The following is a 16,575-nucleotide window of genomic DNA, read 5'->3' as shown; positions in this document are numbered from 1 at the left end:
TGAAGGTAATACTTTGGGTAAAAAAGAAGAAAGATTTTTATACCAATATACATCAATTTCAAGCATTTTGAATCAATAAACATTTTTTAACATTTTAGCAATATTTTTTTACTATCTTGACATGAAGTGAAGAGCTCGATGTCCATCTTGACACATCCTGGTATCACCTTTTACCTTCTTAAGAGAATAACCTTTATCGTCTTTCGCGTTGTTGAAAGATTAGCCTTTTCTCTTAAAGGATAGCCTTTGTCATCTTTCGCGTTGTCGAAAGAATTCATCTTTTGCGTTGTCAAAAAAATTGCCTTGCTCCTTTGGATCGCTTTGCCATCTTTCGTGTTGTCGAAAGAATTCATCTTTTGCGTTGTCAAAGAATCTTCTTGCTCCTTTGGATCGCCTTGCCATCTTTCGTGTTGTCGAAAGAATTCAACTTTTGCGTTGTCAAAAGAATCGCCTTGCTCCTTTGGATCGCCTTATCATCTTTCGCGTTGTTGAAAGAATAGCCTTGTTTCTTTGGATCGCCTTTGCCATCTTTCGCGTTATCGAAAGAATTCATCTTTTGCGTTGTTCCTTTGGATCGCCTTGTCATCTTTTGCGTTGTTGAAAGAATCGCCTTGTTCCTTTGGATCACCTTTGCCATCTTTTGCGTTGTCGAAAGAATTCATCTTTTGCGTTGTCAAAAGAATTGCCTTGTTCCTTTGGATCACCTTTGCTATATTTCGCATTGTCGAAAGAATCCATCTTTTGCATTGTCAAAAGAATCACCTTGCACTTTTGGATCGCCTTGTCATCTTTTGCATTATTGAAAGAATTGTCTTGTTCCTTTGGATCGCCTTTGCCATCTTTCGCGTTGTCGAAAGAATTCATCTTTTGCGTTGTCAAAAGAATCGCCTTGTTCCTTTGGATCACCTTTGTTATCTTTTGTGTTGTCGAAAGAATCCATCTTTTGCGTTGTCAAAAGAATCGCCTTGCTCCTTTGGATTGCCTTGTCATCTTTCGCATTGTTGAAAAAATCGCCTTGATCCTTTAGATCGCCTTTGCCATCTTTCGCATTGTCGAAAGAATTCACCTTTTGCATTGTGGAAAGAATTCACCTTTCGTGTTGTGGAAAGAATTCATCTTTTACATTGTCAAAAGAATCGCCTTGCTCCTTTAGATTGCCTTGTCATCTTTCGCGATGTTGAAAGAATCGCCTTGCTCCTTTGGAACGCCTTTGCCATCTTTCGTGTTGTTGAAAGAATTCATCTTTCGCGTTGTCGAAAGAATTCATCTTTTGTGTTGTCAAAAGAATCGCCTTGCTCCTTTGGATCGCCTTGTCATCTTTCGCATTGTTGAAAGAATAGCCTTGTTCCTTTGAATCGCCTTTGCCATCTTTCGCATTGTCAAAAGAATTCATCTTTTGTGTTGTCAAAAGAATCGCCTTGTCATATTTCGCGTTGTTAAAAGAATCGCCTTGTTCATTTGGATCGCCTTTTTCATCTTTCGTGTTGTCAAAGGAATTCAACTTTTGCATTGTCAAAAGAATCGCCTTGCTCCTTTGGATCGCCTTGTCATCTTTCGCGTTATTGAAAGAATCGCCTTGTTCCTCTGGATCGCCTTTGTCATCTTTCGCGTTGTCGAAAGAATTCATCTTTTGCGTTGTCAAAAGAATCGCCTTGCTCCTTTGGATCGCCTTGTCATCTTTCGCGTTGTTGAAAGAATCGCCTTGTTCCTTTGGATCGCCTTTGCCATCTTTCGCGTTGTCGAAAGACTTCATCTTTCGCGTTGTCGAAAGAGTCGCCTTATTCTTCTTTAAGAAAATTGTCTTATTCACCATTCAACTTACTATTTTCATTCTCGGTCAGGTTAAGGGTTAAACATGAGCCCCATTTTGATGAGGCATTTTATTTCTCGGTCAGGTTAAGGGTTAAACTTGAGCCTCGTTTTTACATGAGGTATTCTCTGTCCCATCCAGGTTAAAGGCAAAAACCTGAATCTCACTTCTCTGAAGTAAAATCTTTCTTCTTTATTCAGTATTTCATATCTATTATTTTTCATCAGAGCTAATCTCTTCATATCCAGTTAGAACCTTCTAACTAGGGCGTTTTTATAGCCCAAATTTTGTGTGTGTTTTTTTTGCCACTAAGCTCGGCCCTAAACCGGCTTAGTAGCAAAGAGGGACATCTGTAAATACCCTAATTTTCCACACTCATTTCAGACAACCCCCCTCATGCAGTACCAATCCTGTTAAGTCTGTGTAAGAGTCAAACCTCGAGTCAATTTTAGAAAATTACCACTTTACCCATTTTTATTAGAAAATTTACCATTGTACACCTAGGATATCCCGGACCCTAGTCAGTTGGATTCAACCAAGCTCATTGGTCAGTTCAGAACAGTTAGAATATCAGTCATTCCAAGCCCATTTGAGCTCAAAATGAACAGACCATTTTCATTTCTGACCATTCTTGCCAAAATGGGATCAATTCTTCAGAAATGAGCTCATTTCTCAATCAAATTCAAGCCAATTGTCTTCGAGTCAGCCATTCACAGTCAGTCATATTTTCCAGAGTCTAACTTGAGCTCACCAAAAGTTTGAGTGCTTCAGTTTTAGTTCAAAACCATTTTCAAGTGTTCAAGAGCCCATTTTAGCTCGTTTCAGCACTTTTAGCTGAAATTGAACTGAGTTTGGTCGATTGAGCTAGTGTTCGAGCTTCGATTTTAGTTCATCTCAGTATTACTGACCTTTGTTCTAGCTCAAACCCAGCTCTAGTCTGTAATTCACTTCATTCCAGTGACCATTTTGTACCACTTCTCTAAAAATGTCAGCTTTTCATGAAGATTTATTCGGAGAGTTGAGTGGAGTCATTGCCTTGTCAATCCAGTTGAATTCTGAAACTCTAAAACCCAGCTCAATCAAGTTCAATCCAGCTTAAACCTCAATTGTCAGTGTTGCTCTGGCCCGATAGAACCCAAAATCCATTTCTTGAGCCATTTTTCAAATTTTATCAATTTTAACACTTTTTGAACTTGTACAACTGCCAACCGTGATCTAATATCCAAATTTCTTCATTCAGTGTTAGCATTTTGCATGGCATTTCATGTCATTTCTCATCATTTCTCAGCATTTCATAACATTTCATCATATTTCATTTCATTTTCGAAGTCCAGAACTCTAGTTTTATAAATTTCAATCTAGATTGAGTTTTAAAAGTTTTCAGAAATCAATTTCCAACCTTGGATTTCCAAAATTGACATTTTTACCCCCAGGATTCTAAATTTGGAAATATTTTCTCGAGAAAAATAATCTGGATTTCTTTCAAACTTAAATTTTCAAATTCTATACTGGATTTGCTGCGCAATGGGGTATTAAACTTCAAATTCTGAGCTTGTTTCAAAAACTGCCAAAAATAGCTCGTTTCGTTCAGAAACTTTCTAAAAAGACTATTTTACCCCTCTAATCTTCAAAATGAATTTCAAAATTAGAATTTTGACCAGCTTTGAGATGGCCCATCCATTTGCATTTGCCTTTTTAATTTATATATAAAAAGAAAAAAATTTATTATATTTTCTTTATTTTCTTTTTTCTTTTTCTTTTTTATTTATTTATTTTACCTAAGGTGGGACCCACAAGGGGGTTGACCCCCCTAGCCCCTCTCTTTCCTTTCTTCCTCTACTTCTTCTTTCCTTCTTTCTTCCCTCCTTTCTTTTCTTTTCCCTTTTCCTTCCCCTTTCATTTCTTCTCTTCCTTTTCTTTCTTTTCTTTTCTTCTCTTTCTTTCCTTTTCCCTCCACTTTTCCTTTCCCTACTTACTCGAGCCCATTCACGTAAACCAAAAGGGCTTTCTTTTCATTAGCCCCAAAAATACCTAAGTCTATTCCCATAAAAAACCTAAGTTGGGTTCCAATTAAATGAAAACGAAGAAAGCATCCCTCACGGCTACACCATCTCTCTCATTCACTCTCTCTTGATCCCTCTTTGGATCCAGCCACCAAGACCCCTCTTGGCCTTTCACTTTTTATCAAGGCAGCAAAGGGAGCAGCAACTCCCCTTCCACCTCCAACAGCTTCCACCTCCAGCCACTGTTGTAGCTTCCCTCACGGCTGCAACCCCCATCGAGGTCCAATCACTACAGCTCCAACTCCTTCATCAAGGCAGCGCCACCTCCAAGCTCTAGCCCTTCGGCAGCCCCTCCGAGCCACTTATAAGGTAAAATCCGTCCTACTTATTTCTTTTGATGAGTCCAAAAAAACATGAAAAAGGCAAAAAACCAGTTTGTAACTGGGTTTATGTTAAAAAAAAATGATGGTTTTGTTAAGGCTACATGGAGGGGATCCATCCGATGGATGGATCGGATCCTCTATTACCAACAACCCATATCAAATATGAATCACATATTTTCCTGAGCATTCTCGATTTTGTTCATGTTTTTTAATAAATTTTATATTGTAGGTATTTTATTTAGCTCATTTTATCGTTTCATAGGCATTTTATTTAGTTTCACTAGTATTTGCTTGTTAGTTCATAAGTTTTGATTTTAGGCAAACTCCAGTCATTATTTCATGTAAGCATTTTCGTTTAAAAATCTTAGAAATTTTATGATAGATGTGAGTATTTGTTCTTGACATTCTGCCATAATTTTGGATCGATTTGGTTTTCGGAGCTCTCTCAAACAAATCAAATCCCAAAACGGGATTTTGCGTTTCCAGAAAGTTCAATTTCTGTTTTAGCAGACAAAAACCTCTAAGATCTCCTAGATGAAAGATCTGAATCTCCACCTAAAAATTACAGTAGATTCACGGTAGAATCTACTAATTGTTTGAAAATTTTGGGATGTTTATAAACATATTTGACCTCTTTCAAAAATCAATTTTCTCAGACTTATGGGAAACCCTCGATTTTCCTTGTCAGGGTATAGACCGACCCTAATGTGCTGTGTCCGTTCAATCCATAAGTCGTCTTTCAAAACTTTCAACACAAAAGTTGTTCCTAACCCATTACTATGTCCTTTTCCAAAATTTGGGGATCTTTGAGATTGTCCAAGTATTTTTCCCGAAATTATATTTTCTGTCTGACAGATTCTCATATCCAAAAATTCCAGAGATCCAGGTCTCTGATAATAGTGTGCCCATTTCCAAACCGTAACCCAAATACCAATGATATAAAAATAGGAAATTTTTTCCTATTTGTCAGAGACATTTTTTCATAATTTCAGCCATTTTCTCATCTGTCTGTTATTTGTCCTACATTTTCTCCTGAAACCTGTTTGTTTCCCCCAAATCCTAGAGTCGCTGGATTCTGATCTAACTTGTCGGAGTTGTCCAGCTCCGACCATAGGTCAAAACTAGAAGATGTAAAAATTAAAAATCTTTGCCTAACTGTCCTCTGTCACTCCATAAAATTTGGGAAATTTTTATAGAAGTTTGATATCCAAAATTCAATTTACAATTTAGGCAAAATTTTGATTTCTTAGGCTTTTTAGCTATTTTTCATATTAAAAAAAAACAAAAAAATAGATTTTCGAACTTTATTCTGTTTTTAGGGTTAGTCTAGGTGTTCATGCCAAATTTGTCTCAATTCCAAGTTTATTTACTTTGTGTGTTAGGTTATTTTTAAATTCAGAGGCGAAAATCAGGTGAAAAACAAATTAAATTCGATATTTTATGATATTTTTGCTATTTTAGGGTTTTTATCATGTAAATAAGCATGTCATGTCATATTAGAGTTAATTTTAATCTCATTTGCATTTCAATTTCTCATTTTTGCAAAAATTTATTTAAGAAAACCCTGGTTTCAAGGTCATAGTCTTGTTATCAAGAGCATTTTGGTCATTTTGACCTAAATTTCGAAATTCCAAACTTTAAATTCCCAAATTTTCATGCATATCATCATATTTTATCATATTGGGTTTGATTTATTTTATTTGATTTTCAAATTTTCAAATTTCAAATTTCCAAATTTTATAAAAAATCTTTCAGAAAATCCTGATTTCAAGGTCATCAGGGGCATTTTGGTTATTTTGACCTCAATTTCGAATTTCCAAGTTTATTTTTGAATTTTGTTACTTATTTCTCATGGTTATATCAGGGAGGTATGAATTTGGGTTTATATCTGAATAATATCTGATAATTTCCATTATTTTCGGATAAATTCAGAAAAACCTACATTTCTTTGCTAACATTGTTTTCTAGTTATGTAGGAAAATTCAAGAAGAAGATTTAGTTATTTTATTTCTTTTCTTTATTCAATTCAATGTAAAAAGCAAAGTAATATTTGGAATAAGAGTTACTTTTCAACTTAGAATAGGACTGCATTGCATATAGTTTAAATTTCTGAAAATGTCAATATCTGTTGTATGATGCATAGGCACATTTTTCCAAAATCACTATGGTTGACACGAATGACACGTGCACAAGCTCTTATGGAGTTTATAAACTTGGTGGGATTCGTATTTATGGCCATAGTCAGAATACGAAGAAAACTAAGATTTATGATCTTCGTATTAGCCACATTCAGCCTACACTCTTAGGCTAACTTAAAAAATGCACTGTATTTCTTAAAAACTCAAAAGGATTTCTCAATTCCTGAATAAAATTCTCTTTCAAATTCATTCATATCATTCAAATTTCATTATTTTCAAATTCATTCTCCAATTTCAATTTTAGATAAATCTATTTTCTCAAAAATTTCCGAATCTTTCTCAGGATTCGATTTTCTCAGAACACTGAATTCTCAAATAAGATTTCGAAGTATTTTTCAAGTTCAAATCAAGATTTTCTAAGATTTTCACATTCTCAATTTTATTTTCCAATCTCAAAATTGATTTTCTCAGAGTTCCCATTTTCCTAAGAATCCATTTTCCATTTCAAAAAAAAATCCAATGAAGCTCCCGATTTTCTCAGAATTCTCAAATCCATTTTCTCAGAAAATTAATCCAAATCTCAAAATCGATTTTCCCAAAGTTCAAGTTTTTCTGAGAATTCATTTTCCAATGCAAGTTTCTGATTTTCAATGAAATTCAATGATTTTCCCAGGAATTCAATTTTCAAGTACTTTTCCAATCATTTTCCAAGCATATTTCAACTTTTCAAGCAAACATCATTCTTTCAAAACTTGCATTTGTTCAAAATTTCATAGCACATGCCTGATTCTTTGTGCATTCTAGGAAAATAGAGCATAATTTAGATAATTTAACTTAGTCAATGCACACATTTGATCATTGGTTCAATTACCTTTGGTAAAGGCGCCAGGAAAGGTTGAACCTCGTATCGACAGGCGGATCCCATTCCACAGAATTTTCTCGCAAATTTTCAAAATGAAGGTGAGTAAATTTTCAAAACCATTTTCAAAAACTTTGGTCGAGTTTGACTCGCAGAATCATTTCTCACTCTCGCAGAGGGAGGGGAAAATTTTTGCGATGATAACACTTTCCTCTGCTTATTATATACTTGCTTCATTCGGTTTTGGGCCCTCTTAATATTTTTCTTAAGAATTCTTAATATTTCATCTCTTTCACGTAATTGGCGATATACTAAAGCAATGTTTGTCATGCCTTCTTCATAAAGAAGAGTCTGAGTTGGGGGTTTCTCGTATATGGGTTCATAGGGAGTCATACCCGTGGTGTTATAGAATGAAGTGTTATAACATCATTCTGCCCAAGGCAAAAATTTAAGCCATTCATCTTGCTTCTCACTGGTGAAACACCTAAAATATGTTTCAATCGGTTTGAGGATGACTGGCTGTGCTAAAACATATCTTTGTTTTCATCAATGAAAAATACTCTTTCCAAAACCGGCTAAGGAATACTGGATCTCTATCACAAGTGATGGTCCTTGGCAGCCCATATTGCTTGGCCACATTTTGAATGAACATTTTGGCCACCATTTGGACTGAGTAGGTACTTGGTAAAGGTATGAAGTGAGCTCCTTTTGAAAGTCGGTCCACTACTACCAAGATAACTTCCTTCCTTTGAGATAGGGGTAATTTCTCAATGAAGTCCATGTTGAGGTCGGTCCATATATGATTTGGAATGGGAAGAGGTTGTTGAAGACCAGGAGGCTTAATCCTTTCATACTTGCTTGGCAAGTGTGACATTCTTTGACATATTGCTTGATATCACTTTTTATTTTTGCCCAATAGAGCTCATTTTTTATCCTCTTCCAAGTTTTATGAACACCCTCATGGCTTCCTACACGTGAGTCATGAAAAAGTTCCAAGATCTTCTTTATGAGAGTTGGAGTATTAGGAACAACCAACTTATCTTTGTAAAACAACATTTTCCCTTTTAGAGTATAAAGAGGATGGATTGTTGGTTTTTCTTTCAATTCTTGAATCATCTTCTTTTTCTCATCATCTTCTCCTTGCATTTGAGTGATATTTTTCACGAAAGTAGAAGAAACATGAAAGATAACAAATAGAGATTCATCATCTGTTTTTCTAGACAAGGCGTTTGTCATGACATTTTCCACCCCCTTCTTGTATTTGATTTAAAAATCATACCCCATAAATTTATAAGTCATTTTTGTTGTAGAGGTGCAGTGATTCGTTGTTGAAGGATGTACTTGAGACTTTGATGGTCGGTTTGTATTTGAAAATGCCTTCCAAGTAAATATGGCCTTCATTTGTCTAAAGCCAACATAATGGCAAGCAACTCTTTTTCATATGTTGACAAGCTCTTGCTCTTGCCGGATAGAGCTTTGCTCAAGTAAGCCAAGGGATGCTTCTCTTGTAAGAGAACAACCCCAATGCCTATATCACAAGCATCGGTTTTTAAAACAAAAGTTTTTTCAAAGTCGGGTAGGGCAAGGACTGGTGCCTCTACCATTGCTTTCTTAAGCCTTGAGAACGCTTGTTCAGCTTCTTCATTCCATCCCCAAGCATTCTTTTTTAGTAAGGTCCTTAAAGGATGTGTGATAATTCCATAGTGGCAGATGAAGCGGCGATAGTATCCGGTTAGGCCCAAGAATCCTCTTAGAGCTTTTATTGTACGTGGGGTTGGCCAATTGACCATGGCTTCAATTTTCTCTGGGTCAGCTCCCACACTTTCGCTCCTCACCATATGGCCTAAGTAAGACACACTTTCTTGGTCAAAACTACATTTGCTTCTTTTGGCAAAGAGAGTGTGATCTCTTAAAACTTTCAACACAATCTCAACATGTTGGAAGTGCTCTTCCCAAGAAGTACTATAGACCAAGATGTCGTCGAAGAAGACTAAGACAAATCTTCTTAGCATTGGTCTAAATAAGTCATTCATGGTCCTTTGAAAAGTGGTCAGCGCATTTGTTAGACCAAAAGGCGTCACAAGGAACTCATAGTGACCATCATGAGTTCAAAATGCCATTTTCTCAACATCATCTATTGCCATTCATATTTGATAATACCCCACCCTTAGGTCAAGCTTGAAAAAGTATTTGGCTCCACATAATTCATCTAGCAATTCGTCAATGACCGGAATTGGATGCTTATCTTTCAAAGTGACTTCATTGAGGGCACGATAGTTTATGAAAAATCTCCAAGTATTATTCTTCTTGCGCACAAGAAGGATCTGTGAAGAGTATGCGCTAGAACTTGGTCGAATTTTGCCACTTTCAAGCATTTCTTGAACTAATTTTTTGATTTCACTCTTTTGTGCAAAGGCATAACAATACGATCTCACACTTATCAACCTTTCCCCAGCTTAAGTGGAATATGCTGATCTTGGGTGTGCATAAGAGGTAACCCCTTGGGTTCTCCAAAAACATCCTTGAAGTTGTCAAGAAGCTCGCTCATGTCACTAGGTGTGGTTTCTTCCTCTTTAGTATCACCTTGATGCAAGAGAGGTTGAGCTAGGCAAATAAATGCCATGTGAGTAGCTTAAAATTTTTTAAGACTTCATGACCATCCACGAGTTCACCTTCACATTTGGGATTAGTTGTTATGCTTAAAGGTTTCATCACCTTAGCAAATGTTATTTCTATGTCTATAAAATTCTATGTGACATTGCCAAGTGTTCGAAGCCAACACATTCCAAGAACAACATCGGCTTCATGCATTGGTAGGACATGTACGTCCAATTTAAAATAAGAGCCTTGGATGTTGAGCTCCATGTCCTTGCATAATTGAGTGCACTTGAGATGGCTTTCATCTCCCACTATGACATCAAACTTAGGATGTTCACTAGCCTTGCATTTAAGCTTGGACATCAATTCTCTTCGCATGAAGTTATGGGTACATCAATGAGTATGTCCACCTTCTTGCCACTTAGGATGCCGGTAACATGAATGGAATTGGGAGTGACCTTGTTTCTCAAGGCAAAGCATTGTCCAATAGGTTCTTGATTTTCATCAACCCCCTCTTGGTCCAAGTCATCCATGGATTTAAGTTCTTCTTCACTTTTCTTTTCTTGCGTAGTTATAATAAGACATTTAAGAGCATTGCATTTATGTCCAGGCATCCACTTATGTTTGTAATTAAAGCATAATCTATTTTTATGAAGATCATTCATCTCTTCCGTAGAGATGCGATCCACTTTATTCTTTTGAAAATCTTTAAATTTTTTCTCTTTTTGAAATGAATGCTTATGCGTAACTTTAGAGTTGGCATTGGCATTCTATGAGACTTTGTGCACACCATGCGTTCTCTTATACTTATCTTCTATGATGTGAGCTTGAAGATAGCATTCTTCAAGTGTGGTTGGGTTATGAGCCAATAGCTCATGCCTTATGTCATCCTTGACCCCACCCATAAAAGATCTTAGGAGAGCTTCTTCGTTCTACTCATTGCACAAAGAGTACAAGTCCTTGAATTGCACTTGGTATTCTTGCACACTACCCACTTGGCGCAATTGTTTCATCTCCACACCATGGTTGGTGTAGGGTGTAGGACCAAACATTTTCATTAGTTCAAACTCTAGGGTATCCCAAGTTGGGTATCCTCTTCTTTATTCCAACCACCTAAACCATCAAAGTGCTTCACCTTCGAAACCCATAAGAGTGCAACACACTATTTGCTCATACTTCATATTATGGCTTGTGAAGAAATGTCATACCGTATAGAGCCATTCCTTAGGATGTTGACCCAAAATGTGGAAAGTGGTATTTTTACGAATCTTGAAAAACCATTATCCCTTCGGCCCTCTTCATGCCTCGTGGCATTGCCAAAAAAATCCTCCTTATTTCCAAACCAAGGTCTTTTATCATCTTCAAGGAACTCGTCCTTGAATTGGTCACTTTGGCTTAATTTATTCATGCCTATATTTAAGTTTCTTTCATTTGGATTATGAAAATTACCACATCTTTGTAAATTAGGGTCTTGACCCCTCTCATAGAGCATGGGATCTTCACGACACTCGTGTTCATGCATGGCATAGCAGTCATCATCATCGTACGGATATTTCTCTTTGAAGAATTTGAAACTCTCCTTGGTTTTACGCACATCTCGAGCATCCAGAAGCTCGTGGCCATCTAACGCATGGCGCGCATGGGAAACTCCACGCTCATGGGCCTTGCTGCATTCACCTAGCGCATATCGCCTGTCCTGCACCTCAGCATAATGCATACATGCATCGCATGCGTCGATCGCATTGCACGCGCTTCACATGTCACGTGCATCGTCTGCTCTGCGCATGCTCCTCGCATAAGGCTTTTCCCCCATCATAACATCTACCATGTGCAACAGGGTTGTAGTGCAAGGCCCGCACGTCATGTGCATCCACGACCCTGTGTGTGCACTACGCATTCTAAATTTGGCCAGCATCGCGTGCGACTTTGCCCTGGGCATGCCTCATGTGTCACACATGTTCTGTGTGTTGCGGCCATACCATACCGCGTGTGCATCACAAAAGGGCGACATTTCTTTCATGTGGGAAGTGTGGTGCACATGGGTGATATTTTGTCGATCTTCATTTTGTTGTAGATTACCGCACACATCCGATTCTGGTTGAGGTGAGCTCGTGCCAAGACGTTCCACATTAGTCGCAAGTGGTAGAGCACCCTGCGCCTCAAGAGGAGCCTTCTGCTTCTCATTCACTCGTAGGTGAGCCATCTTTTTTGCAAATTTGTCACACATATTTTGCTGGAGAGAGATCATCCGGCTATCAAATTGCTCTATTCTAGTCTTGATCGCAATGATTCTTGACATGATCAGCTCATTCTTTTCGTCAAATTTTTGTTGCAGTGTCTCTAGCAAATCTTCTTTAAATGAAGTCTTCGACGACATCGGCTTTGATACCAGTTGATACGGTCCCACTAGAAATGTGGATCTCCGACGAGCTTACTTAGTCCACGCAGGCACTAGATGATAGTCCTAACTATTCAGCGCATGCAGGTGCCTCAATTGGTGTGACAGACTATGCAACACACTGTAGTCTACAATGAACTCGTGTAGGAGCTAGCAGCTAATGTGATTTCAATTAGGTGTGAGTGACGCGTGCAGGCGTCCAGATCCTTATAAAATACAAAAGACACTGAAATCTGCGGTGGCCTAGTTTGAGAAGGTTGTGATATGGTTTCCTACACATTGCTAGAGATAGAGGAGCTAGAAGCTATCGTCATCTATCCTATGCGTCCTTGCTAGCCGATCTGCAACTATTCCTGCAGAAAAGCTCACACTTAAACTAGTCAAAAGATAGATCTGGGATTAGCAGTGAATGCACTTAGCTGGATTAGAATGATCGGTGAATTAGAGTAGTTCTAATTCCAGCAGAGGCTTGGAGTAATTTTCCTAAGGAATGATCTAGCCAATGTTGTAGACTGACCGACTTTTGGAAGGTTGAACTCTGCTGCAAATCATGAATAAAATTGATGAAATGATCTATTGAATTCTTCCTTAGCTTGTGGAAGAGCTACAGAAGTCAATCCTCATGTGAAGGTCTCTCCAAAGATGGAGCCAAAAAGAAATGCTTTTATTGATTGAAATTCCTTTTACAAAATGATTCAAGATACCAAAATACAAAGTCAAACTTGTATTTATAAGTTGGGCCAAAGTGGGCGCCAGCTCATAGGACGGCCCTCACTTCAAATCTAGTTGGAGACGACCCTAAGTGACTGCTGCAGACCACATCAATCGTTGTTGTTGCTGCCAAGCTGCCTTTGCTGATTGGCCTAACCTACTTCACGTCTCACGCATATTGCTTACCGGTGGTCTTGACATGCTCTTGTGCACCCACTTGGCTGCTTGATGCTCTAGATAGTGTAGTTCCAGCTAGACCCGTATCACTAGTGCCATTAAGGAAATCCACTACTGAGAGAAGAAGGTCAATTTCAGATGATAATATTGTCTTTCTAAAAGAATATGAGGGTGATAGTAGCCTAATGGAAGATGATCTAATGAACTTCTATCAAGCCACACAAAGTTCTAACTCTTAAAAGTGGATTAAAGCAATGCATGAGGAGATTAAATCCATGAGGGACAATGACGTATGAGATCTTGTCCTATTACCTGAAGGTGTGAAACTCATTGATTGTAAATAGATATTTAAAACCAAAAGGGATTCAGAGGGTAATGTGGAAAGATATAAGGTCTGTCTTATTACAAAAGGGTTGCCACAAAGGGAAAGCATTGACTACACGGAGACTTTCTCTCCAGTTTCTACGAAAGATTCTTTTAGGATTATAATGGCATTTGCAGCTTATTATGACTTAAAGCTACATCAGATGGATGTTAAGACTGTATTCCTTAATGGGGACTTCGATGAGACAATGTACATGGTTCAACCAGAATATTTTGTCTTAGGCGATGCCAAGAAAATGGTTTGCAAACTAAAGAAATCCATCTATGGACTTAAGCAAGCTTCTCGTTAGTGGTATCATAAATTTTATCAAGTTATCTTCTTGTTTGGTTTTGAGATGAATGTGGTTGATGAATGTATATACCATAAGTTCATTGCACTACAAGAAAAATGCGTAATAGCGACGGACGCTATTTATCCCAAATTTCGTCGCTAACATGTTTAGCGATGAATAGCGTCTGTCGCATAATCTTAGTAACTAAATGGCGACAAAATTTATCTGTTGTTAGTCTGTTGCTATTTAGCGGCGGATTAGCGATGACTTATTTTTGTCGCTAATTAGCGACAAACTAGCGACAGACTATATCCGGATATAATATGTCGCTAACTTGTCATCGGCAAGTTAGCGATGGATTAAAGTTCGTCGCAAACCATCGCCTGATTAAAATTGGTGACGGCTTGGCGACGGAAATAATCCATCGCTAATTTAAAAAAAATTAAAAAGAGCCCTGAGGCATGCGCCTCATACGCCTTGAGGTGCACTCCTCGAGGCTTGGCGTGCCTCAAGCTCTTTAGGTGAACAAAGAGCTTGAGGTCGAGTTGAACATAGAAGCCAAAATTGAACATTGAAGTGGTGCTGAAAGATATGAAACATTCTAATATTCAGCTTCTTCAAACCAGACTACAACCAAAAGACAAGAAACATAGGGACAATCATGCAATTGAACGAGGCACTCAAAAGATATCATATCAACAGGAAGGCATCAAGATAAGTTTATGACACTAATGGTCAACAAGGTACAATTATAAAACATGCATGAAGGAAGCCGAGCAGTCTTAATACCAATTCGAGCAAATCATGTGGCAAACTATGACCATAATGTAGGAAGGTTAATGGCATTAGTAGATCTCAGAAGAAAATTGCAGTTGAACTCATACAAAATAAATCATACCAATAACAGAAGAAATTGCAAATAGAAATAAGATTCTGAAAGTGTTGGTAACCTGGTAATAGGTGTGAGCTTGCAAATTTTATATGCAATAACAGTTATATCATATTTATTGCATGTACAAAATATCAAGTGACTACAGTTATGAATTGTTTACTGATTTCATCATTTACAAATACTGCATAACATGGAACATCTAATAAATAAGGCAACATAACTACAAAAAGTAAATAGCCAATAAGAAAAGAATCATTCTGGGTTGCCTCACTGACAGATGTTCGACTTGTCAAGGTAGAATATGTTTACTGATTCCAACTATTTTTGTCTTGGAATCAATCTGTATAGAGCATGCAAGTGTGAAAAACTGCAGATATCTAAACATAAATCTTTTTGTATGACACTCTGTGTTACATAAAAGCCCCCACAAATGAATGTGCACTTAGCATGATACAACACTACATATGCATGCAACAGAACAAATCATAAAACAGTCTAAGAACAATAATTATCCCTTTTCAAGTGGCCAGTACACACACATAGACATGTATCCTTTAGTTGTAGAAATGAACTACTTGTCATAAAAAAACATCTCCAACATCAAGTGGGATCTTGAGAATTCAGATGGTGACCATTGAGCAGTGGTGGCTACTATCTTTTTAGTGAGAAATACCATTAATACTAGGTTTATAATTTAACTTGCACATTATCACCAAGGAAGAAACTACATTAGGTGTCCCTTAAGGCATCAATGGCTTAAAAGTCCAGGAGACTAATCAGATGATGTTTCTTTCTTTGACTGGCTGGTAGCTTGTCACTTGATAGACTTATTTCTATTGGTAGCTAGAGAACTTCATGATCTTCCCAAAACTTCTTTCTTTTCCTAATCCTTTCTTTTGTCATCTTTTTCTTCATAGTTTTCCTTCTTCGTGTCCTTTTCGTTCCTCTCATTTGGTTGTTGATCCATCTTGTTTGCATCACCTCCATGCTAATATAAAACCAAGTAAAAAATTTAATATAAAACAAAATAATGAAAATAGAGTAACACACGATTGCATACAAATAACTATCCCAATAGTCCACTTGGTCAAAGTGCAAATAAAACATCTATAGATTCAAGAAATCAAACTGTTTAGCAGCTTATACAAAAATATAATTAAACAGCAAAGGTGTTCCGGAGGCATAAGAATGGCATTGTTGAAAGAATCAAGTGAAAGGTCTCTAGAAGGTTTTGAGAGCGAAAGAAAAGACTTTGTCAGGTTTCTCTTTGGCTTTTAGTGCCCTCATCAATGCAAGGGTTTGACACTTATGATAATGGAACCCTGACCACCAGTAACCATAGCTTTTCCAAAGTATTCAAAGGATTATCAAACCTTCTCATCTTCAAGCTTCTGATTATATTCTCTTAATTGAAGAACTGATTACAAAAATCATATTAGCATTATAAAGCAAAGTTTAAAGCCTTGCTCACAGAGAAAATGCATGAGTAGTTATATCAAGTTTGATCTTAGAACCACGAACAGAAAATGAAACAATTGTCATTAATATCAAATACACAATTTTTGTCAATCTTATCAATTCATTTCTTAACTCCTATAATAATGATGAAATGTTGTAATAAACAGAGAGATTGATCCAAAAGAAATACTGGCAAACAATGAACAGAGGAAAACCTATCAAGGACTGCTCCAAAAGTTGATACTGCATAACAAGTAAATAAAATAAGTAAAAAGAAAAGTTAAAAGAAGTACAGGCCTGAAGGTATTCTAGGAGGGAAACTTTTCAATAGATTAAGCCTTGCTAAAGGATCATCACTACAAAAAACATAATATAACATTCAATAGATAATAAAGGAGTAAAAACAAACTTTATCAAAACACAATGGAAAGGCTTAAAGACTTCATGCACATACAGATGTATATTGAAGCACAAAATACAAAATTATAAATA

The sequence above is a fragment of the Nuphar pumila genome, chromosome 13, assembly GCF_984573655.1.
Source record: "Nuphar pumila chromosome 13, dmNupPumi1.hap1.1, whole genome shotgun sequence".
NCBI classification, from domain to species: domain Eukaryota; kingdom Viridiplantae; phylum Streptophyta; class Magnoliopsida; order Nymphaeales; family Nymphaeaceae; genus Nuphar; species Nuphar pumila.
The sequence above is the reverse complement of the archived record's forward strand: the minus strand, read 5'-3'. Positions refer to the sequence as shown.